This window comes from Pan troglodytes, chromosome 22, assembly GCF_028858775.2.
Source record: "Pan troglodytes isolate AG18354 chromosome 22, NHGRI_mPanTro3-v2.0_pri, whole genome shotgun sequence".
Lineage (NCBI taxonomy): Eukaryota > Metazoa > Chordata > Mammalia > Primates > Hominidae > Pan > Pan troglodytes.
The window spans coordinates 28,106,134-28,133,557 of NC_072420.2; the positions used below are offsets into that span (position 1 = coordinate 28,106,134).

Here is a 27,424-nt window from a genome sequence, read left to right on the forward strand (position 1 = left end):
CTATTGGTAGCACCAGGTATAAACAACCTTTACTTCAAGCTTCAGATATGTTTCAACTCTCATTCTTGTTGAAGGTTGATTCTATGACCTAAAATGTCATCATAAGAAGAATTTGTCTTTTATCTCGCTTTACCAAGCACTCATTATCAAGGGGGGATCAATTAGTAACTATTCTAGCAACCTGCAACAACATATACGACATTGCTACGTTTTCGCCATGAATCTCATTTAGATTTTTTTGAAGATATTTATCTAGTACTTTGTGTTGAGTTATAACTCCATGAATTAGCCAAAAGTATAATTATGTCATGGGCAATAATTGCATGACTGACTGAAGTCTTAGGGATACAGTTATTCTTGCAGATCATAATTCCCTAATAGAGAAAGTTTGTTCTAAAGTTGCATTTCTAGAAGAATTCCGTTTGGCAGCAATACTATATTACTGTTGTTTAACTTGGGAGCCAAAAACCTTAGAACTGAGGGGATGATTCTTTTAAAAGCATAGCTGGAAGTTTAATAATAAATACATTAAACAATTTCTGCTTATTTTCTCTAAGTGTTTGACATAGTGAGGTCATTTGAAATCCAATTTAATAGAATCTTCACAGAATATTGGGAAATTAGTACTATCTTGACTCAACACTGACTGCCCTTGCATTAGTAACTGATATAACATTGACCTTAAACATAGCTCTTGAAATGGAAATATTAAAATAGGAAGGATGTGTATTTTATTCCAGAGTGGCAATATTTTACTTCTTAATAATCATGTCCTAATAATATTTTTTTTTGAGACAGAGTCTTGCTTTGTCTTCAGGCTGGAGTGCAGTGGCGCCATCTTGGCTCACTGCAACCTCCACCTCCCAGGTTCAAGCGACTCTCCTGCCTCAGTCTCCCAAGTAGCTGGGATTACAAGCGTGTGCTACCATGCCCAGCTAATTTTTGTATTTTTGGTAGGGACGGGGTTTCACCATGTTGGCCAGGATGGTCTCGATCTCCTGATCTCGTGATCCATCTGCCTTAGCCTCCCAAAGTGATGGGATTACAGGCGTAAGCCACCATGCCCAGCCTCCATTGTACTTATTATACTCAGAGGATGCTATTCAGACATGCTAATGAAAATTTATTTTATATTTAAAAACTAATGTTTTCATATAACACAGCCATGAATATCATTCAGAAAAACAAATTGACAGGATTAACAAATGCAGAAAGCAAATGCAGAAAGCAGCAGCAAGAAGGCAAATGAAGGCATGCAGAGAAAAAGAGACTTATGAAAGCTTTCCTGTCTAGTTCTTTGATAAGAACTTAACATCAGTGAGAAAATTGAAAAGCCCAGTCTTTGGCAAAAAGATTAAAACAGGCCTTGGCACTATTTGTAAGCAATTTAGATTATCAGAGGAAAGACAATTCTTTGAAATAATATATAATGAGAGACACTGATGCTTCTTTACAGCTTCATAGCAGATCAACAAAAATCATGAATGCCAATCATGGCTATTTCTCAATGTAATGTTTTGTCAGTAATTCCTTCAGACAGGTGTTATCCATGAAAATGAAGTGTATAATTTGGATTTTTCTAAATGCCACATTAAAAATGTAAAAAAGAAACAAGTAAAATTAATTTTAAGAAATGTATTTTTGTTTACTAAATATGTCCAAAAATTTTCATTTCAATTTGTAATCAATAAATTATTAATGATATATTACACATTCCTTTTTGATTATATGTCTGCATAATATGTTGTGCATTATGCTTGCAACCCATCTCGATCTGAAACAGTAGCATTCCAAGTGTTTGATAGCCACTGCCTAGAAGTTACTATATCAGTCAGCATGGCGATGGACATTGAATACAATGTCTTTCAAAGATAATTTAATTTGAACTAATAAAAAATAAAGTAAGAACTTCTGAAAATATTTAGAATAGCTTGGATAGGAAAGCCAAATTAGTGCAAATAAGATTAAGGGGTCAAACGAAAAGGGGAAAAAGGAAGAGAGGTTTAACTTAACTGCAAAACAGAATTTTGGAGAATGCAGCTAATGACAACAAATTGTTCTCATAAATTATGACACTATATAGCTATGTGGTTATGATGATGACAACTTTAGAATAATATGTAAAGAGCTGTTCTTCATTTTATTTCCACAAATAATAACTGAACATCTATTATAGGCTTGGTCATGACAATACGATGGTGAATAAGCAGTGGTTCTTCCCTTCGGGGACATAAAGTCAAATAGGGAGTGATGGCATTTTCCATTTTTGTGACAGATTAAACTTATTTGGTAAACAAGTGGAAGACCTAGCAAGGCAAATCTAGTGGAAATTAAGAAGAGCAAAGTTTGTTAAGCACATCTGTATCACAAACAGAATTGTTCAGAAAACAACTCGGTAGCCCTGACATTATATAAAAATCCTCTTTGGTTGGACTATTAAGGGACCCTGTGTAACCGCATATAGAAAAGGACATCAAAGAGATTCCTGAGTTGTGTGGGAAGGCGTTTTGCATGATATCTAAAATTCTTTCCAGCCATATAGTAGTATGATTTTATAATTATTGTGAGGAATATCTTATTTGAATTATTTTTATACTGTGATGATTATTTCAAATTATTTGAATGAAATTAAATATACATAGAACTCACGAATCATTTGATTTATCAAATACCCTCAGGTATTATTTTGACATCAAGAATTTAACAACACATTAATAATGCTTGTTAATAGAAAGTTTAGAAAACCTTTTGCTTGCTTTAAAGCACTTTTCACCGCGATTCCATCCTTTGGAATGACTGTTTCTCCTCCAGATCAACATCTTATTATTTTTATATCAATCCCAAGTTAAGTCAAGAGAATGAGAGGAATAAGAAAGTGCCATTGCTTTTAAACCAAAGGGCCATATGACAGAAAAGGGGAATTTTAAAATTATTTGCAAAGTAAAAATTCTAAATGTCTTTTTACTGCTTTGTTAAAGATATTGTTTAAACTCAAAAATTAGACATTTGATACTTTACTGTCTATTCAGCAGTGTGTCTGTAAACATTTACACAAATTTACATCAATTTCTATTTGTTCTATGAGACCATGAATCCCATTAAAATGGCTAATGTATAGAGGGAAACTTCCATTGCTACCCTTCTTCAGGTTTTTCTTATTGAAAAGTGATTTGTGTTTCCTTTTTGTTATATAAAACTTTGTATTTTGCTGGTTAGCCTTAAAATGATTCCCTAATCAAATATCTCTTCTTTCAAATTTCAGTGTTTTTAAGAATATATAAAATGAGTCTAGTAATAGATCTAATGGAACATACTGAGCATTTAAAAGTTAAACTGTTTACATAATAGTAATCATTTGCTTATGTAAATAGGAAAAGAATGTGGTTAACTGCCTGCACACAGCAGGAAATGCAAACACGAAGACTCAGTTCTGTCTTAGAACTGATGGAGTGAATTGAATGCGTACAATGCAGAGGTGTTCATTGCAAAGCAGTAACATCAGTTATTTCAATACAAGAGACATAAAAATCATAAACAACAAACATTAAGCATGCTATGAAACTGAAAATCTTTAAAGAAACATCATTGAGCAATGGTGTTGTCTTGTCTATTATAGTTATGTGGACTGAGCTAAATATTCACATGACACTGAAATAATAATAACAGGAACAAAAGCATTTAGAGGGTTATAATCTAATATACGGTGTCACAAATCAAATCCTTTACAAACCACTGGGAGACAATATTTCTGTAGTGTTTTTGTTCCATTTGTATGTGAAGAAGTTAGTGTGTCTTTTGTTGTTTTTGTTTGCTCAATCACGTTTTTCAGCAATCAAAGTAAAATTTGCAAATACCTAAAAATAATGGCTTCTTTTATAAAGCAATATTGTAATTAAGTAAATGTGAAAATATAAATCAATTTTTAAAACAAATATGAGAAGATACGTTCATTTTCAGATTAGCGCACACACACACCTATAAAAAATAAAGTAAAATATGCCTGTAAAAGTACCAATCTTGGTTTTTCTTAATATTTCAACAATTTCTAAAATAAATATTAAACTTTTACTCTATTAACAAGACATTTGTATATTTCTCATTTTGGAAATATATTTTAGTAAAACTTATTTTGAAGTAAGCATAGGTAGTCTACTACTTTCTAGTGCCACTAGTGATCCTCATTCTAGTTTTCTGCCCACAGCCATATCCTGTTCTGTTGTTGGATTTCATTCTTATACTGGTTGCCTCATTATAAGATAATTACCTTGCCTCAACGTCATGTTTGAGCTCTGTCATGGTTTGAATTGTGTCGCCCCCCAAAAAGATATTGGAGTTTCCTGTTTTAGTTCTTTTGGACCGTTATAACAAAATGTCATAAACTAGATAGCTTATAAACAATAAAATTTATTTCTCACACTTCTGGAGGCTGGGGATGATCTAATCATCACCCCAAAGGCCCCACCTCCTAATACCATCACCTTGGATTTAGGATTTTGACATATGAATTTTGGGGGAACACAAACATTGAGACCACAGTACTCTCAGTGCTTCAGAATGTCACCATTTGGAGATAGGGTTTTACAAATTAAGGACTAACCCAATATGACTGATGTCCTTATTAAAAAGGGACAATTTGGACACAGAGACAGAACACATAGAGGCAACATGATGTGAAGAGGCACAGGGAGAAAATTGCCATCTACAAGTCTGCACCATGTCCTTCCCTCACAGCCTTCAGAAGGAAACAAGTCTGTGGACACCTTGATGCTGGACTTAGAGGCCTCCAGAACTGTGAGACAGTAAAATTATACTCTTCAAGCCAATTCAAGCCAACCTCTCTGATGATTTCTGCTCAGGTCTCTTTGTCCGGAATAAGTTTGTATAATCGCCCCAAGATGCAAATAAAGGTGTGGTGGTGATGGGAGACAAGAAAAGATAGCCCATTCTTATTTTTGCCTTTTAAAATTTCAGTCCTGGGACATTTCTTCCTTGAAAAAATAAACTTTTTTGTTGACCCATACAAAATGGAATGATAGCAGTGCCCACCGTAACAGAGACTTCATTTATTTCACCACTTGTACACATTTTCACTTCATGTAGACTTCTGATTGTTCTATGAGATTCTATGATTGTTCTATGAGACCCAGCTATATTTATGAAGATGAATATTATTTAAACAGATAGATAAGATTAAAAGAGAAGATAGACTGGGAAAAGGATACATTTAGTATAGATTTCGGGGAGCTTGAAGCAAGGCAACTATGATATAATTCTAGATGTATTATTTACATTTTATAACTTTTTCTTTCCAACCATTCTCCACACTTCATCTCACAGGTTTTTAAAAAACTAATCTATTTACTAAATAGTATGCCACTGATAATCTGGAAACATCCAATACCAAGTATTTTTGATTATAAACATATTCTTGTCTTTAATAAAATAAATGATAAAATGACAATAGGGATTGAGTTGGGCACTGCAAATTTTTGTAATTGCTTGATTCCTGCTAATATTAATGAAATAATCTAATGCTTCAAAATTCATTTACTGAATAGTCATTTCAGTGCTGGTATTATCCTTGATTGAAGAAGACACTATTATCCAAAGTCTTTAAACAGATATTTACTAAAGAAAATATTCCTTGTGATGAGTCTAAACATTGTCAGAGGATAAATTTTCTATGTGAAACACTAGTAATATTTTGTATATTAAGGTATTTTTAAGCTTGGAGTTGCTTATGAATGCTGTTACCTGTTTTACTCATATTGTACGGATGTCTTACTGTTCTCTGGTCTCCTCATTCATATTATAAAGTTGTAGCTGGAAAGTAGGTGCCAAACTAGTCATTATATTGTCTGTCTTCTCCACCCCTAACAGCCCCCTTTATTGCTATATGTAGAAGCTACTGGACCTGACTGAATGCAAGTACAAGTGGTATGTGCCAGTTTAGGACCAAAGCTTTCAATAAGTGGGTGTGCTCCTTTCTGAACTGGGTGCTGTCTGATTGTTGATGATAGTGAGGCCCAATGGGATGGTGGAACAAGAGAGTGAAAGGAGCCTAGGTACATGAATGGCAGCATGCATGAAAGCAAATCCCTCAACTGGAAGACTTTGCCCGAGATTAAAATATTAATGGGATCAAAACTTCCATTGCTTCCACCTCTATCTCTTTGGATCTGTTTTTAAAGCAGTTAGCCTACTCAACCAATGAGGCTTTGTTTTTTTTTTTAATCACCATTCTTATAAAAACCTTTAAATGATGAATTCGATGTTTTCTAGATTGCAATTTCCAAAACAGCAGGGTTGGTGTGTAATTTGTGCACTTTTGGGAACGTACAGTGCTTGTCATTTTGTAAATGCTTAATAGATGTGTGATGAAAGAAAAAAGAAAACATTTTAGAATACACTGAAAACGTTATGTTTAGTTTTGTCTGACTCACGAGTAAACATATGGCTCTTATGTTTTTAGCAAATATCAAGCTTTTGAATTTCAACCCAAGTAAAATGTTTCTCCCGTGGCTCCCTGACAGAACATTCCCAGCTGTTTCAATGCAGAGCTCTGACAGCTTCTAGAGCAAGAGTCAATATTAGTTAATGGTCCAGCTGCAATTGCAACTATTTTATTTCATCACAATGACAACTTAGATTCCTTCTCCTACTATTTCCTTTGAGATTAGTGCTGCTGAACTTTAGTATTCACAGCTACTCACAGAGCTGTGACTATAAACCCTTTCGAGTTACTCATTATTAGTTCCTACACAACATGTTCTAATTAACTCATAATAAATCCTCCAAAATACTGCATATGTTACATTTTTCATTAGGATCCAATTGGAAGGAATTTGCATCACTTTCCTTCTGTTAATAAGCCATCTTTCTTTACATTGCATGATGCATTTTAGTTTGACATGCCGATTATTCCATTCCATCAATGACCCAGATTACGTTATTCCTTCTGTAACAGAATATATTGTAAAATAATGAAACTGAAACTGCAAGGCAGAGAAGACTACACACACAAACCATGATGTGATCCCTGAAGACTTTTGGTATGAGAGTGAGTATGTGCATGTGTGTGCATGCAATAATGTGCACTCTATTTTTATGTATTGTGTTCTGAAAAACTATCTTAATAGACTTCTTTTTTTTTTTTTTTTTTTTTTTTTTGAGATGGAGTCTTGCTTTGTCACCTAGGCTGGAGTGCAGTGGCGCGATCTTGGCTCACTGCAAGCTCTGCCTCCCGGGTTCACGCCATTCTCCTGCCTCAGCCTCCCCAGCAGCTGGGACTACAGGCGCACACCGCCTCGCCCAGCTAATTTTTTTGTATTTTTAGTAGAGACGGGGTTTCACCGTGTTAGCCAGGATGGTCTTGATCTCCTGACCTCATGATCCACCCGCCATGGCCTCCCAAAGTGCTGAGATTACAGGCGTGAGCCACCGAGCCCAGCCTTAATAGACTTCTTAATAGACCCTTAATATTAAGAAAAACTTAATAGAGCCTCTTTAGATTTGTTATTAGAATACTGAATTCATTGGAAGAAATTATAGCATTGTTCTTTTGATTGTGTGTTTTCTGGAAAGAACTTTACTTCCACAGTAGTTAAAATAACACACAGATGAAGAATATATATGCTTGTTAATCTTATGTGTTGTGTATGTGTGTGTTGTGTGTGTGTTTGGTTCTTTTGTGCTGTGATTCGTTTTAAAAGAATTTCAGTACAATCAGAGAATAACAATCTTAGAAGACATATTACAGTTCACATAATTAAACCTCTCACTGTTGGAGGTTTTGCACAGATGTTGTAAAAAATGAAAACAAAAACAAAAAATGAAACATCTTTGTCAGATGAAAAGTGCCATTGCTAGTCTTTCTTCAGTAATGTTAATAAATAAATGTCAGGCTTACCTCATTCGTCTATGGTTATTGTCAGACTGACTCATGTTTCTGCCTAAAAATAATAATAAAAAATAATAATAAAAGCTGCCATAGTTGTTATGAATGGTTTAGAATAGTGTAGTCACTTTTTAATTTGAAATACAGAAAATAAAGAAGCTTTGAAGCTGTGTTCAGAGTCCTAGAAATTTGTATACTCAAAGATGAGATTATTGGCGAGGGCATATGTAGGTAGCAGTTAGTATTCCTCAAAATACGTACACCCACATCTCAGAAATCTGGGTAAGTTTAGAAGGTGGTAGAAAATATATTTACATAACTGTTAAAGCTTTCTAAAACAATTTTTAAAGCATTTCAAGTTTTCTAAAAAACGATCTAGCATTTAATCATCACTTTAGTTTAAGATGATGTACGTATGTAAAATATTTAGTTATTTGAAATGCTTTCCACTGATGTCTTTGATAAACGTTTGATTTAAAGAAATAATAATATGGGCAGAGCAAAAACAAAGTGTTTCTCAAATTGTTGTAACAGCTATATTATTTATAATTGAACTAAACTAGTCAAAGCTCTTACCCTGTCTGGTTGTGACAACAAATGTTGTGGTCAGTTAAATTTACTTTGAAATTCTTTAGATGGAAACTATTTTATAGATTCCAATTTGTTTGCTTAAAAAATATACATGGCAATATCTATGTTCAATTGTACAGCAGAGATTCTAAAACTGTCCAAAGTTGAAAGTTAAATCCTATATGCATATTTATTGTATTTACTCAGCATGATGTTAAATTTTAAAGCAGCATCACAAAACGAATAAAATAATTTCATGTGTTCCAAAATAAGTGAAAAGCCAGTGTTTCACCACCACTTCTCTTAATCACTAGGATTATGATATGTGGAATCATTTGAGAGGCAGGGCATGAGATTTTGAGTAATGAAAAACATCTTGAACAAAGGCTTTGAAATGGGGGTGAATCATGGCATTTAGATTTGCTATAGTGAGGAAATCTAGGTATAAAGGGATGAGAAGCAAGACTAAAATGACAATAGAGGGAGTGCAAAGGAAATAATAAATACTCATATCTAGAACACTGACAGGGCTTGGAGCATTTCTGGAAGTAGGGAATTAAAGAGAAATGAAGAATCAAAGACAACAAAAAAATAATTTGGACAGGGAAGATTAAAAGTATCCCAAAGATTATAGAGACTGTAAAAAGATATTAGTTTAAGCTTTAAGAAAGCAAACCACAGCATGTTGGACATTCTGGGTCTAGCTAATTATAGTTTCTGAGAAAACATGGTGGAGATAAAAAAAATTGCTCATCTCTCAAATTCAAGATAAAATATGCACATTTTCTTCAAAATTATTAAAAAAACACTATTTTCACATGTTATTCATGGAGTCTGGAACATTTTTGAAACAAGTGCATTTGTCAGTCTTTATAACTGTCGAAAAATTATATGGTAACTATGATTAGGATCAAAATAATTACCCTTGCAAATCAAGTAAAAGTAGACAAGCTTTTAATATTATATTTTCAAATAGCCTGAATCTAAAATTTTAATTTAACACAACTGTATTCTCATTTAAGAGGATTTAAGGGGAAAAATACAGTCCAGGCCAGGTGGCTCACACCTATAATCCTAGCAATTTAGGAGGCTAAGACAGTAGAATCACTAGAGCCCAGGATTTCAAGACTAGCTTGGAAACATAGTGAGACCTCATCTCGTCAAAAACTAAAACATTAGCCAGGCATGGTGGTGTCTGCTTATAGTCCCAGCCACTCGGGAGGCTGAAGTAAAAGGATCTCTTGAGCCCAGTAAGTTAAGGTTACAGTGAGCTCTGATCCTGCCATTGCAGTCTAGCCTGGGTGACAGTGAGATTTTGTCTCAAAATAAAAGGGGTGGGGAATTAGTAACATTTTCTTATGTAGCCCATTCCTCTCTTTGACAGGTATTTTAAAAAGCAAACAACCACAACCAGACAAAACTTGATTGGCCAAGTCTCCTAAGTTGTAATTGTTAGTGTCATTGGTTTCTCAAGTGCTTTTAGAAGTTTAGAAGGCTGGTGTGTGTGTATGTGTTTTCTACAACTTACTATTCAATTATTTTTTAAGAATGCGTAAATAATCACTTGATGTTATTATGCCTAATAGATGATGTTTAACACATTGACAAAAAGAAAATATGTACTCATACAGAAATACTGTGATTTAGGTCACTTACATACTTGGGAGGAGCAAATCCTGCTGATTTTGAGTGTGTTGAAATGCTGAAGCTATTTTTCACATGTTTTGGGTCTGTTTCTTTTTTTTAAGTTTTTTTTTTTCTCATTATTTGAAAACCCAATGGAGCTGTAATAAAACTGGGAAAATGTGATCCATATGTTTTGGAATCTTTTACAATTAAATCATCAAATTACCATTCAAAATATTTTGGACATTGAATATAAATGGCCTAAATGCTCCACTTAAAAGACACAGAGTGGCAGAATGGATTAAAATCCACCAACGAATTACCTGCTGTCTTGAAGAGACTCACCTAACACATAAGGACTCACATAAACTTAAGGTTAAGGGGTTAAAAAAAGATATTCCATGCAAATGGAAACTAAAAGCAGGAACAGTTATTCTTATATCCATCAAAACATACTTAAAAAAACTATAGCTAAAAAAGACAAAAAGGGACATTATATAATGATAAAAGGATTAGCCCAACAGGAAAATATCACAATCTTAAATATGTATGCACCGAACACTGCAGCTCCCAAATTTATAAAACAATTACTACTAGAACTAAGAAATAAGATAAATGGCAACACAATAATAGTGGGGGATGTCAATACTCCACTGATATCACTAGACAGGTCATCAAGACAGAAAGCCAACAAAGATACAATGAACTAAAACTAAACCTTAGAAAACGGACTTAACAGATACTTACAGAACATTCTACCCAACAAATGCAGAATATACATTCTCTTCATCAGCACATGGAACATTCTCCAAGATATACCATATGATAGGCCACAAAACAAGTCTCAATAAATTTAAGAAAATCAAAATTATATTAAGTACTCTGTCACTCCACAGTGGAATAAAACTAGAAATTAACTCCAAAAAGAATCCTCAAAACTATACAAATACATGGAAATTAAATAATCTGCTCCTGAATAATCACTGGGTCAACAATGAAATCCAGATGGCGATTTAAAAATTTTTTTAATTAAATGGTAATAGCAACACAACCTATCAAAATCTCTGTGATATTGCAAAAGTGGTGCCAAGAGGAAACTTCATAGCATTAAATACCTATGTCAAAAAGTCTGAAAAAGCATTAATAAACAATCTAAGCTCATACCTCAAGGAACTAGAGAAATAAGAACAAACCAACCAAAACCCTACAGAAAAAAAAAAAAAAAAGAAATAATGAAGATTAGAGCACTCAGTTCCACATGGCTGGGGAGGCCTCACAATCATGGTGGAAAGTGAAGGAGGAGCAAAGGCACATCTTACATGGTGGCAGGCAAGAGAGCATGTGCAGGGGAACTGCCCTTTACAAAACCATCAGATCTCGTGAGAGTTATTCACTATCATGAGAACAGCAAGGGAGGAACCTACCCACATGATTCAATTACCTCCAACAGGGTCCCTCACATGATATATGGGGATATGGGGAGCCATTAGGTTGGTGCAAAAGTTATTGCTCTTTTTGCTATTACCTTTAATGGCAAAAACCGTGATTAATTTTGCACCAAACTAATACAATTTAAGATGATATTTGGGTGAGGTCACAGCCAAACTATATCAACATTAGTGAGATTAACCAAGAAACAAAGAGAGAATATCCAAATAAGTTCAATTAGAAACAAAATGGGAAATAGTACAGAAGATGCCACAGACATACAAAATATCATTCAAGGCTACTATGAACACCTTTATGTGCATAAACTAGAAAACCTGGAGGAGCTGAATAAATCCCTGGAAATATACAGCCCTCCTAGATTAAACTAAGAAGAAATGGAAACTCTGAACAGAACAAAAACAAGCAGCAAGATTGGAATTGTGATTTAAAAATTACCAACAAAAAAATGCCCCCAAGACCGGATGGATTCACAATTGAATTACAGCAGACATTCAAAGGAGGATTGGTACCAATCCTATTGACACTATTCCAAAAGATAGAGAAAGAGGGAATCCTCCCTAAATCGTTCTATGAAGCCAGTATCACCCTAATACAAAAACCAAGGAAGGGCACAACAAAAAAAGAAAACTACAGACAGATATCCCTGATGAACGTAGATGAAAAAATCCTCAACAAAAAACTAGCTAACTGAATTCAACAGTGTATCAGAAAGGTAATCCACCATGATCAAGTCAGTTTCCTACTAGGGATGCAGGGATGGTTTAACATCCACAAGTCAATAAATGTGACACACCAAGTAAACAGAATTAAAAACAAAAATCATGTGATCCTCTCAATGGATGCAGAAAAAGCATTTGGCAAAATCCAGCATCTTTTTATAATAAAATCTTCAGCAAAATTGGGTTAGAAGGGACATATCTTAACGTAATAAAAGCCATCTATGACAAACCCACAGCCAACATTATACCAAATGGGGAAAAGTTAAAATCACTCCCCAAGAACTGGAGCAAGACAAGGATGCCCACTTTCACCAACTTCTACTCAACATAGTACTGAAAGTCTTAGCCAGAGCAATCAGACAAGACAAAGAAAGAAAGGGCATCCAAATAGGTAAAGAAGTCAAACTGGGAGGCAGAGCTTGCAGTGAGCTGAGATCGAGCCACTGGACTCCAGCCTGGGAGACAGAGCCAGACTCCATCTCAAAAAAAAGAAAAAAAAAAAGAAGAAGTCAAACTGTTGCTGTTAGCTGATGATGTGATTGTATACCTAGAAAACCCTAAAGACCCATTGAAAAAGCTCCTAGATCTGATCAATGAATTCAGTAAAGTTTCTGAATACAAAATAAATGTACACATGTCAGTAGCGCTGCTATACACTAACGGCGTCCAAGCTGAGAATCAAATGAAAAACTCAACCCCTTTTACAACAGCTGCAAAAAATAAAATAAAATGCTTAAGAATATACCTAACCAAGGAGGCAAAATATCTCTACAAGAAAAAACACAAAACACTGCTGAAAGAAATAATAGATGACACAAACAAATGGAAATACATTCCATGCTTATGGATGGGTAGAATCAATATTGTGAAAATGACCATACTTCCAAAAGTAATTTACAAGTTCAATGCAATTCACATGAAAACACCATCATCATTCTTCACAGAACAAGAAAACAAAATTCTAAAATTTATATGAGACAAAAAAGAGCCCATATAGCCAAAACAAAAATGAACCAAAAGAACAAGTCTGGAGGCATCACATTACCGAAATTCAAACTATACTATAAGGCCATAATCACCCAAATAGCATGCTACTGGTATAAAAACAGACACGTAGACTAATGGAACAGAATAGAGAGCCCAGAAATAAAGCCAAGTACTTACAGCCAACCGAACTTCAACAAAGCAAGCAAAAGCATAAAGTGGGGAAAGGACACCGTATTCAACACATGGTGCTGGGATAATTGACAAGCCACCTGTAGAAGAATGAAACTGGATTCTCGTTTCTCACTTTATATAAAAATCAACCCAGGATGGATTAAAGACTTTAATCTACGATGTGAAACCATAAGAATTCTAGAAGATAACATTGAAAAATTCTTCTAGACATTGGCTTAGGTGAAGAGTTCATGACCAAGAACCCAAAAGCAAATGCAACAAAAACAAAGATAAATAGATGGGACTTAATTAAACTAAAAAGCTTCTGCACAGCAAAAGAAATAATCAGCGGAGTAAACAGACAAACCATAGAGTGGGAGAAAACTTTTGCAAGCTATGCATCCAAGAAAGGACTAAAATCCAGGATCTTATAGGAACTAAAACAAGTCAGTGATAAATAATAATAATAATCATTATCATCATCCTCCTCATCAAAAAGTAGTCTAAGGACATAAATAGAAAATTCTCAAAAGAAGATATACAAATGGCCAACAAACATATGAAAAAATGCTCAACATCACAAAATGCAAATCAAAACCACAATATGATACCAACTTACTCCTGCAAGAATGGCCATAATTAAAGAATCAAAACATAGTATATGTTGCCGTGAATGTGCTGAAAAGGGAACACTTTTACCCTGCTCTTGGGAATGTAAATTAGCACAATCACTATAGGTAACAGTATGGAGAATCCTTAAAGAAGTAAAAATAGGAGTACCGTTTCACCTAGCAATTCCACTTCTGGGTATCCACCCAGAGGAAAAGAAGTCATTATATAAAAAAGACACGTGCACGTGCATGTTTATAGCAGTATAATTCACAATGGCAAAAATTAGGACCTGCCTAAATGCCCATCAGCCAATGAGTGGATAAGAAAATATGGTGTATATATATATACCTTGAATACTACTCAGCCATAAAAAGAAACAAAATAATGGCATTCACAGAAACCTGGATGAAGTTGGAGACCATTATTCTAAGTAAAATAACTCAGGAATGGAAAACTAAACATCACATGTTCTCACTAATAAGTGGAAGCTTAGCTATGAGGACGCAAAGATATAAGAATAATATAATGGACTCTGGGGACTTTGGGGGAAGGGTGGGAGTGGGATGAAGGCTAAAACACTACACACTGGGTTCAATGTAAACTGCTTGGGTGATGGGTGCATCAAAATCTCAGAAATCACCACTAAAAAACTGACCAGTTTAACCAAACACCACCTGTTCCCCCAAAAACTGAAACAGTAATAATAATGATAAATAAAAATTTAAAAAAACAAAAATTAAAATAAGAGCTCTTTTTCAAACATATACACCTACACAAGAAAATAATGTACAATTCATAGGATTGTGTTGCTTAAATATTTCATCAAATATTTATTTTATTTTTAGTGTTGAATGGCATATCAAATAAATCATTCCATGATATTACCAATAATATATGATTATAAAATGATCAAGTGGCTGGGCACGGTGGCTTATGCCTGTAATCCCAGCACTTTGGGAGGCCAAGGTGGGCGGATCACCTGAGGTGAGGAGTTCAAGACCAGCCTGCCCAACATGGTGAAACCTCGTCTCTACTAAAAATACAAAAACTGAGCCAGGCGTGTTGGCAGGTGCCAGTAATTCCAGCTACTGAGGAGGCTCAGGCAGTAGAATTGCTTGAACCTGGGAGGCGGAGGTTGCAGTAAGCTGAGATGGTGCCACTGCACTCCAGCCTGGCCTACATGAGTGAAACTCCCTCTCAAAAAAAAAAAAAAAAAGATCAAGCATCATTTACTACTAAATAGGCAAAACCTTTTTCTCAGTGCTCACTTATCTATCACCAGTTCGTTATCCAAACATGTCAGCATTTGCTGTAAACAAATCCAAACATGGACAAAGGACTCTCAAATGCATTCAAATCTATTACCCTTTTACTGATGTCCTTCAGAAAAAAAGGCAACCTTTTTAGGTAAACAATATGAGAATTTGATGTTTGGTGTCTTTATTAACATATCTACTGGATAAATTATTCATTTTGTCACATTTAACTTTAAAATATAGTATTTTTATAATCTCACAAAACTATTATAGTAAAAAATTGTTTTTCTATTTTTTAATTTAATTTATTTTATTTTCTATTTTATTTCAGACAGAGTTTTGCTCTTCTTACCCAGGCTGGAGTGCAGTGGCGCAGTCTCCGCTCCCTGCAACATCTGCCTCCCGGGTTCAAGCGATTCTCCTCCCGGGTTCAAGCGATTCTCCTGCTTCAGCCTCCGGAGTCGCTGGGATTACAGCCGCCTGCCAGGCCCAGCTAATTTTTTGTATTTTTAGTAGAGACGGAGTTTCTCCATGTTAGCCAGGCTGGTCTCAAAATTTTTTAATTTATTTACTGAGTAAGATTATCTGTTTCCTGACCTCGTGATCCACCTGCCTCGGCCTCCCAAAGTGCTGGGATTACAGGCGTGAGCCACCAAGACCATCCTGGCTAACATGGTGAAACTCCCGACTCTACTAAAAATACAAAAAAATAGCTGGGCGTGGTGGCGGGCGCCTGTAATCCCAGCCACTTGGGAGGCTGAGGCAGGAGAATCACTTGAACCTGGGAGGCAGAGGCTACAGTGAGCCGAGATCCCACAATTGCACTCTAGCCTGGGCGACCGAGCAAGACTCCGTCCCGCCCCCCCACCCCCGAAAAAGATTATCTATTTCCATATCTAATATCTACCACTTGTCTCTGGCATTGAACAGGGTATTTAGATAAACAAAATCTCATGTTGTTGGAAGAATTTCCTACTTTGCAATTTGCAGTAATCACGGCCACTGCTGGATCTGATAGAGCGTTTCACTTTCACAGGTGAGGTCAGTTAAGTTCCATTCACTGAGAATAATTCAGGGGTAAGGCTTTTCCAAGACATCTCTTCCTCACCTACCTACCTATCGGTATTGGAACTGTCCTTTATCTTAGGAGAGCTTTTCCTTTTCTTAGCTAAAATTGAAGGAATTTTAACAAATATTTCTGACATTAGCGATTATTTATTCAAGCAACTCTAAATTTGAATGCTGCAGGAAATTATAAACAGTGAAAGAGTAGCAGCATTTGTTATTCCTAGCAAAGCATGTTTACTGCAGTAGCAGAGAAACTTTGGATAAACACTTGAGAAAATATAAATTATAGGGCATAGCTAAGAAAACATTCTTAAACATAGTACGTTTCATTTATAGAAAACATTGGTGTAGTCTTTCTTATTATAAATATACTTTGCATTTGAAACAGTTTTTAATTTCCAAAAATCCTGTATTTTTATGATTCTATTTCTATTATAAGCAAAAATGTAAAAGAATGTCACATATTACTTCTGAGTAGCTGCACTGTTACAATTTTCTGTGTTTTAGGCCAAAGACTATTACCGTAATGACTACTGTGTGAATATGTAATTACACACGTACTGCTACTGTTGTGTAGAGATAACATGATCTATTTATGCAAGCATAAAATATGGCCATATGGTTTATATTCCGGACTTGCATATTATGAAATCATTTGTAGCCCTACCCTTCCACAGAGAAAAATCGCACACATGAGATACACACATGGGCATTGTGGTTTCAAAACTCTTTGTGGAAAAAAGCTGACATAAACAAATGAAGCAGAAATCTCCTCCCTTCAAAGTTGTGAATATTATGTCTTGGAAAGAAAATGAACCTGGGATTAGACAGATGGAATTGTAGCATTACCTATGACAAATTATTCAACCTCCCTGACCCTAAGCTTCTTCATTCTAAAAGAGAAATCAGATTATTAAACTTTTATATACATCTGTTTGAAAATGCTAGGAAAATAGTAGACATGCAATAACTGGTTGTGAATGTTTTTCTTTTTCTTCCAATCATGCTACCATATCTAAAATGTCACTTTATGTCATTATGCTTTTTCACAAAAGGTTAATTAAAATCAAAGTAAAGGTTATAGGCAATATCATGAAACATGTTACATTCCTTATTTAAAAACTTGATAAGAAACTACTATTTACTACAAGATTCAAATATTTACCAATGAGTATTTTAGCTAAACTTAAATTCTGTATATAAGAAAATTAAGATTATTATCCTTTAGTGAACTGATAATAAAATGTAACTGATGACCCAGCACATTCTGTGATATTTATCCAAATGAGTTGAAAACGTATGTCAACACAAAAACCTGCACATGGAGGTTTACTGTAGCTTTATTGATAATTCCCCAAACTTGGAAGAAACCAAGATGTCCTTCAGTAGAAGAATGGATAAATAAACTGAAGTACATTCAGATGATTAAATATTATTCAGCGATAAAGGCACTATCAAGCCACAAAAATACATGGAGGAAGAAAACTTAAATGCACATTGCTAAATCTGAAAAGACTACATACAAGCCAATCTGAAAGGGCTACCTACTGTATAATTCCAACTCTATGATATTCTGGCAAAGAAGACACCACTATGAAGACCTTAAAAGGAAAAGTGGTTGCCAGGGATTTAAGGGGAGGAAGGGAGGAATAGGTGGAACACAGAGGATATTTAAAGCAGTGAAACTATTCTGCATGATACTGTAACGGTGGGTACATGCCACTATACATTTGTCCAAGCCCATAGAACACACAACTCTAAGAGTGAGAGTTAATGTAAGCTGCAGACTTTGAGTGATGATGTGTCTGTGTAGGTTCCTCAGCTGTGACAAATGTACCACTCTGGTCGGGGATGTTGATAATGAGGCAGGCTGTGCCTGCATGGTGGCAGGGTTATGTGGGGAGTCTCTGTACCTTCCTCTCAACTTTCCAGTGAAACAAAAACTACTCTAAAAATAATGTCTATTAAAAGTGCAGGTGATGAACATTAATTTAAAAATTTAGTATTTTTACAGGGACAATATATTCAGTTATTTGTTGTGTACATAAAATTAACATAATTTTTTTAAAAAATGATGAAGACCTATATTTTGGCTGAAAATACATAGAAACAATAGTCATTACATTAAATATCTAAGAGAAAATATGTATTATGTCATGCAAAGAGTCAAGAAGATATACATGCATTCATGCATATACATTTTATAGCCATATGGTTCAATATCAAATTGAGCTTATGGAGTAAAAATGGATGAACAGAGATGTTGCAATAAGCACATAAATCTCTCAAGTCACAATGTCCCACATGTAACAGAAGTGTAAGGGAGCACTCCAGATAAGCATGTAACATTGCAGGTAATAAGAAAAAAATAATAGACTGAAGCAGCATACCATTGACTTATTAAGCGACAGCTATTGATACGCTCTAGCTGGTTGATACATGTAACTTCATCTTCATAGTAATATTAATTTTAAATAAATATTCTTGTCATTTTATTGATAACAGAATGGAGGCGCCAAGAAATTAAATAATTTTCTTAAGATCACATCATCAACATTATACATGTGTGTATGTTTTAGGAATTGGATTATAAAAACGGAGTAAAACTACCTCAGTGTCAATATGTTTTTCATTTTTTGTCATATGCCCTTCAACAGTTATGCTGCAGCAAGGAACAATACACATTTATCTCCTAAATAAATAGCCTATAAGATATTTTTGCATCCCGATCTTTTAAACTGTTCAAATATTTGAAATTGACCATTATATAAACCAGCTCTTCCCCATTGCTTTTAAGATGAAAGTTACTTTCCTTCTCTGAGACTTGGTTTTTTCCTTTGTGAGGAGAATACTACTAATTACCTTGTAGGGTTGTTGTCAGAATGGGACAGCTGATATTTAATGCCCCCTCCAAACACACAACCAAACCTGAATATGAAACATTAAAAAAAATACACTGAAGAATCAACTTATTTGTAATTTCATTAATTTCTTAAGAAAAAAAGAATAATGCCAGTTTGCAAGTCAGATTATGCTGGTATAATTAGTATACTTATCATGCTCCTGCCTTTCACTGGAGCATGTTTCCTGTCTTCTATACTCATCAAATCTGAGGGAACTCCAACTTAAACACATTTTTACCCTTTCTGCTGCTGCCAAGTTCAACTTTTTCTGAAAGCACTCACAAATACTATTTTTGTCATGCTTGTTTTGAGTGCTAAAATCTTCATACTATCTCCCTCTAGAAACAGCATTTTCACTTTTGTCTTTTACTGCTTTTTATTATTTATTTATTTATTTATTTTTATTTTTTGTTTATTTATTTATTTATTTATTTTTGAGACGGAGTCTTGCTCTGTCACCCAGGCTGGAGTGCAGTGGCGCGATCTCGGCTCACTGCAAGCTCCGCCTCCCGGGTTCACGCCATTCTCCTGCCTCAGCCTCCCGAGTAGCTGGGACTACAGGCGCCCGCCACCACGCCCGGCTAATTTTTTGTATTTTTTAGTAGAGACGGGGTTTCACGGTGTTAGCCAGGATGGTCTCAAATATCCTGACCTCGTGATCCGCTGGCCTCGGCCTCCCAAAGTGCTGGGATTACAGGCTTGAGCCACCGCGCCCGGCCGCTGCTTTTTATTATTTTTAAAATTATTCTCCTTATTTATTCCTCTCTTCCACATTAAGCAACTTTCCCCAGCCAGTGAGATTTGGAAAACACTGCTATTTTTTTTGGTGAGGTATGAATATGGCTGCCTCATGTATGGCAGCTACATTAACTACTGCAATCTTCATAATGGCTCTGAGGTGGGTACTGTCATTACTCACCCCTGCGCAGATGAGGAACCCGAGGCCAGGCTGGGGAAGGCCCAATCCAAAATCACAGAGCTAGCAAAATCTGGGTGTGACTGAAATCTTGGAGGGCTAGCTTCAAATACTGTGTGTTTAGCTGTTATACTAAACTCTTACTTATCTATACTCTTTTATGGACAATTTTATAAAGGAAGCTGAGGATATATTTTTAATAATACATAATGAGAAAGTTTATAGAAATGCATCAAATGCATTACTCATGAAGGTTAAATTACTAAAATAAAATTAAAAGCTGGATTTCCTTAATTATACATACATGTAGCCCAACTGAAATACTACTGTAATTTCTCTAACACATTTTTAAAAACTTTTCACACAGTATATTATTAGAAAGATATGAAGGATTTACAGGGAAAAACAGCCCCATTATTGTCTGGCTAACAGTTTTATTTATTTAGCCATGTGTAGAATTAAATTTCAGTCATTAATTTAGCCTTATAATCAAAACTTTTGAAAGACTTAGTAGATTCTTTCTTAAGAGATTACTAGGCTTGTTGTGAACCCATACAAGTTCGTGCACTGAAAATCTTCACTTAACTCTCTTTCTAATGCATTTCTTTACACACAAAGGCTTATATCAACTCCTGTGTACACGCTAAACAAATATCCATGTAGAAGAAATTACTTAAACAGCATGAATTCTATGTGGGTAAAGAGTTCATAATTTGTCAATCTCTTAGAAAATCTAGGAAATATATATTCATAAAATCAAGAGCATACATTTATAAAATCAAGAGAACAGTGAGAAAAACAGGCAATCTGTAGCTTAATACAAAAATACTTTTAACAAAATAACTTAGCTAAAAGACAAAATTTAGAATGAATAATTTATTAATTGATTTTCATTGAAGAAATATGTCACCATCAGGGCAGATAATTGATTTTAAACTATACTGAATCATATTGTAGTTTTTATTTTTTTAGAAGTCAAGCCAGGTGTGGTGGCTCACACCTGTAATCCCAGCACTTTGGGAGGCTGAGGTGGGCAGATCACAAGGTCAGGAGTTCCAGACCAGCCTGGCCAATATGGTGAAACCCCGTCTCTACTTAAAAGACAAAAATTAGCCAGGCATGGTGGTTCACACCTGCAGTTCCAGCTACTCAGGAGGCTGAGGCGGGAGAATTGCTTGAACCAGGGAGGCTGAAGTTGCAGTGAGCCCAGATCGCACCACTGCACTCCACTCTGGGCGACAGAGTGAGACTCCGTCCCCCCACAAAAAAAAGAAGTTAAAGTCAGAGTTAGCAGGTCTAAATCTTGAATGTCAAATTTAGTTGTTGTTGTTGTTTAATTTACTTTGTTTTAAAGTTATTAAAAAATTATCTAACCAGAAGCAGCTGTACAGATTACACATAGCCCCAACTACCTGGGTCTTTGCACATTTCTTTCAATTACACAAGAGTATTTTAACCACATTATTGGTTACCATAATTTTACTTGAAAAAATATGCAACTAGTTAGCATATAAAAGATCTGTTTTTATGGCAGTTTATAACTATATCTACTCAAAACAAGTCATTCAGAGAAACAGTAATTCAAACTTACTCTAAAATGTTCACAAAGCATTTATTCCATTAAATATTTATAATATTGAATATATAATACAAACAGTCCCCAACTTATAATGTTGGCTTAGAATTTTTCAACTTTATGATGGTGCAAAAGTGATAAGCATTCATTAGATTCCATACAATCATTCTGTTTATCACTTTCAGTAAAGTATTCAATATCTTATATGAGCTATTGCACACTTAATTATAAAACAGGCTTACTGTTAGATGATTTTGCCCAATCATAAGCTAATGTAGATGTTCTGGGTATGTTTAAGGTAGGCTAGTGTAGATAAGCTATGATATTTGGTAGGTTAGATGTATTAAATGCATTTTGACTTACTATATTTTCAATTTAAGATGACTTTATTGGACAGAATCCTATTGTAAGTATATAAGCATCTATATTACTTATAAATAATAAATTTAATGTGTTAAAAATATATTCGGGTAGAATATTTTTAACATTAAATAATTCATTTTAGCCTAAATACATTTACAGCAAATGATCATTTATAGACAATAAACAACAGTGCTAGGTCAATGACATCAGAAGCATTTTGTGTGAAGGCTGGAATTATTTTGTTTTTCACATGATATCACAGGCTATAATGTCTTTAGCATAGTCGGTGCTAGCCATTTAGAATCATAATGATCTGTTCTAAAAGGCTGAAAATATTCTTTTCATTTCTGCAAATTTTAGAAATATATAATAATTGCACCTGGAACTAGATTTTGGACATTACTCCATTCTGCCACTCTTTTTTACTAAGATGAAAGCTGAAATAGAATGAAAATTTTTACTTTTTTGATCTCATTTCAATGGTACAGGAGAATATGAGTATTGCCTGGACACATGTATGTTTGTAATGAAGCCTTAAATATAGGAATGCAACTTGAAACTGATGTGAAAGTAGTTAAACCTGTTGTGTTCCTGTACTAAAAAGTTATATCGTTTCTATTGGGAATTGACTTAGAATATAGATATCTATTTTCTTCATTACAGGTTTTTGGAAAAAATATGACAAATCCAAAAAATTTACAAAAGACAATTCAAAGTCATTAATAAAAATTTGGAAGGATATATTACTTTTTATGAAATAATTGCATATTGTCATTTACACAAATGTCTCTCTTTGAAAGACCAATGAGGAGTAACAGGGAATTAGAAATGGCAAACAAATCAACCCCATACAAAGAATGTGGCTGAATTTTCACCGAAGCAAATGAAAACAGTTCTCTCATTCATTCCTCGATGTCTAGTCATTGGCCAAACAGCCTAATTCATAAATGAATCTCAGAGAAGGCAAATTCAAAGTGTCTAAAGGAAATTCATTTTAATAAACATAAAACCAAATGTGTATTAGACTGTTTAATGTAATAAAGTCCAGAATGTTATATTTGATCATCACGAAGCTTTAGTTCTTAAATTTTGCATAGAAAAAGGAAGCCAATGATTCAGCAATTTCATTTGTTTGACTCATTTTGAATTCCACAGGAAGCAACAAAAGCAAGTGACTATGTAGTAGAAATATATTTTATTTCTACTAAGAGCTTGCCTCTCATTACTAGAGTATAATTGTTACAGATATATGTATACACTTGTAATAGTAATTTTTTTATTTCCATTTTAATCTGTTCTTTTTAAAATCAGTTCTTGACATAATTTTAAAAATTAGAGTTAGAAATTACAAACTTTCTCTTTTTAACATTTTTTAGACAGTGTCTCACTCTGTTGCCTAGGCTGTAGAGATGGGGTTTCACCATGTTGCTCAGGCTGGTCTTGAACTCCCTGGGCTCAAGAGATCCACTCACATTAACCTCCCAAACTGCTGGGATTACAGATGCAAACGCCTGGTCTCCAAACTTTCTTTGCAACAAGAACATTCGGAGATTTAAAAAGTAAACTGAATCAATTTGCAGCTGGAAGAGTGTTATTTAAACATCACTTGACCTACTAATGGAGCAGTCTAAATTAGATACTTCCAAGAGACCAGAGGAACTGTCAAAACTGGCATCTCTTTGGTGGAAACTCTATGATTCGGGCTTTCATTCATTGGCTTTCTCATTCACTTTGGGAACGAGTTTAACAAAGAATAAGAATGAAACTGAATCATTTCTGTTACCTGTTTTCGCCTTTCCTCTAACAGTCTTGGGCTATTGATGGCTAAGAGGAAGAGACTTATGGGGGGAAGTCTCCCGTCTAACCGTTTGTTTATGTAAAAGGTCTTTTGCCAGCCCTTTCTGGGGAGGATCTACTTATATTATATATTAGTCCATTCTCAAACTGCTATAAAAAATACCTGAGACTGGGTAATTTATAAAGGAAAGAGGTTTAGTTGACTCACAGTTCTGCATGGCTGGGGAGGCCTCAGGAAACTTACAATCATGGTGGCAGGTGAAGCGGAAGCAAGGCAGGTCTTACATGACAGCAGAAGAGAAGTGAGAGCACAGGAAAAACTGCCACTATTAAAACTATCAGATCTCATGAGAACTCTCTCATTATCACAAGAACAGAATGGGGGAAACAGCCCCCATGATCCATTCACCTCCCCGCAGGTCCCTCCTCTGACAATTTGAGATGCTATTTGGGTGGGGACATAGAGCCAAACCATATGTATGGTTTGGCATAACCATACCAAGACATGGTATGATTACAAGAATGACAGGCACACTGATGGCCTTTTCCCAGTGAACTACAATGTTACTGGAATTATTTGCTTTAGATATACCTAAAAGGCTGTCCTCAAGCTGGCTTAAAAATTGATATTTAGAAGCTAATTATTAAGGTTTACTCTATAGAGAAGTAAATATCTTACCATCTAGCTCAAAGCAAGAATTGAGGGATCGATAAACAGAATTACATAGAGTTTTGTAGAAAAGGGGTAAAGAAAATATGGCAAGGGACTATTCAATTATTACTTACCTTCATTGAAGAATATTGTTATTTTTATTTCATGTTTCATTGTATTCTAAAGATTATCTCTAAAAAGGCCTACTAAAGTAACCAAAAAAATAGAAAAATTTGAAAGAAAAAAGAAAGAGGAAGAAAAGAAAGAAAAAGAAGAAAGAGAGAGAGAAAGAAAGAAAGAAAGAGAAGAAGGAAAAAAGAAAGAAAGAAAGAGAAAAAGAAAGAAAGAAAGAAAAAGAAAGAAAGAAAGAGAGAGAGGCCGGGCGCGGTGGCTCACGCCTGTAATCCCAGCACTTTGGGAGGCTGAGGCAGGCGGATCATGAGGTCAGGATATCGAGACCACCCTGGCTAACACGATGAAACCCCGTCTCTACTAAAAATACAAAAAAAAAAAAAAAAAATGAGCCGGGCGTGGTGGCGGGCGCCTGTAGTCCCAGCTACTCAGGAGGCTTAGGCAGGAGAATGGTGTGAACCCGGGAGGCAGAGCTTGCAGTGAGCCGAGATGGTGCCACTGCACTCCAGCCTGGGCGACAGAGTGGGACTCCCTCTCAAAAAAAAAAAAAGAAAGAAAGAAAGAAAAGAGAAGAAGAGGAAGAGGAAGAAGCAGAAGCAGAAATGGAAGAAAGGAAGGAAAGGAAGGAAAGAAGGAAGGAAGGGAGGGAGGGAGGGGGGGAGGGAGGGAGGGGGGGAGGGAGGGAGGGAAATTAGGCACACATGGCCAAAATGTCATACCTGAGATTCTATAAGACCTTCTCTGTTTTATACAGAGGGACAACTAGAATTGGTATGATTTCATAAATGAAATAAATAGATGTTGGTTTATATATTGTATATTATATATTCATCTTGAAATTGAATATCAAATTTAATTTTAATTTTATTTTGAAATTATTTTTAAAATAATTTTAATTTTTTAATTTAATCGTATTGTGGAATATATCATTAATGCTGCAGAGAATGTATATTAGAAAGTATATTTTAAAGAATATTCGTTAAGTGAATAGAACTACCACATTGCCTGTGTCTTAAAAGCTTTATAAGTCCCTTCCAAATTGCCTCCCATTTCTGTTTGCAAAGCAAGAGAATCCCAGTGTGTTAGTCAGTGTTCTCCACAGAAACAGAACCAATAGACTGGAGACCTAAGGAAGGATTGATGTTGCAGTCTTGAGTCTGAAGGCTGAGTCTTTTCTCTCAAGGCTTCACCTGACTGAATGAGGCCCATTGCATTATGGAGGGTAATCAGCTTTACCCCCAGTGCTACTAATTTAAATGTTAATTACATCTAAAAAATGCTTTCACATCAATGTCTAGGCACCAAGTCGACATAAAATTGACAATCACACCCAGGAAGTATCTCAAACATGTAAATTTAGATGTTCATATCCAGGTGAAAAGAGATATATGGAATATACTATTGTATGTTACTCTATAGCTCATAATTATGCTTTTTAAACTTGGGGAGGCCTTAGTTACATGTTCAGTTGGCTTAATGAATGGCAGTGAGTATGTTGAATCTATGAATAATAACAAACCCATAAATACAATGTTTACTTTTACAACTTGGCAAGAATTTTTTTTGAGTATCAAATTGGGGGAAAATCCAAAACGCATGCCAATTTTGTAGTGCTTAGCCCTCTAACATAATAATTAACTCTTATAAAAGCTATTGATAGCTTTTATTTTCTTTTGCTACCAATCATGCAAATGTGAAATGTACTTGAATTGAAAAATATTCACTTTCCCTTACTGCTGCCAACCTGTCTCTGTATCCCATCACAAACTTCATCCAGGATATCTGTGTTTATTTTCTGTTTCCTCATCACTGGTTAATTCTTCAACTTATTCTTATTTGGATTCTACCTCTATCATCATTTTATTGGAACAACTCATTTTATACAATCTCTAAAAAATGTACAATACCTGTGACTTTGCCCGTGTCTTAAAAAAAACAAAACTAGTTTCAGTTGCCAAAGATAGACATCATTCACCTATAGCTCAGGCTGGAGGTAAATATTAGAAGTGCTGTTGTATCAGCTATCCCTGAATAGGTAGGATTGAAGCTGTGATTATATATTAAGTCAACCAGAAAGCGAGTATGGACTGCTAAGGAAGAGGAGTTAGAATGAAATGTCAACGCTCAATGCCTGAAGAGAACAGGGGAGTAAATAGAAAAATCAGCAGATGTGTGGTCTTTTAGAAGAAACAAGTTGCTTTGAAAAAGGTAGTGGTGAACATTTTTGAAAGCGGATGAAATGTCAAGAAAGATTAAACCTTAAATATATACAATGAGAAGACATATAGGGGCCTAGCAGAGGGAGGCAACAGATTAAAGTGAGTTGAAGAATAATGAAAAATCTGCTAAAAATATACAATTCTGAATTATTTTGTACTGCATAAAATATGACTCAACTGATATTCTTAGCTTTTCTCAATGTGACCTCATTCTATATCTAGCTTCATTTTCTATTGCTAAATTGACTTTCAAAATGTGCCCCGTAATGAAGGTACTTATCCTCTTATTTTATTCTCTCATTTCACCATTCTATTAATTCATCCAAAAATATTCATTGAGTTATAACTATGTGTTAGTACCGTCTGGGAACTGAAAACTCAGCAACAAACAAATAATGATGAAGTCTCTGCCATACATACTACATTTATTTAGTCAAATTGTAGCAGTCGGGATGGTTTAGCCAGGTTTGCTGGGGAAACAACCATCCATGTAATCTCAGAGGCTTACAAT

At 35.0% G+C, this 27,424-nt stretch overlaps 1 long non-coding RNA gene across 1 annotated transcript in view; it reads right to left on the reverse strand.

Annotated features, from left to right (window-relative positions):
* Positions 1–27,424, reverse strand: part of LOC129138281 (uncharacterized) — a 182,447-nt gene that overhangs the window by 154,407 nt on the left and 616 nt on the right. The window lies entirely within an intron of this gene.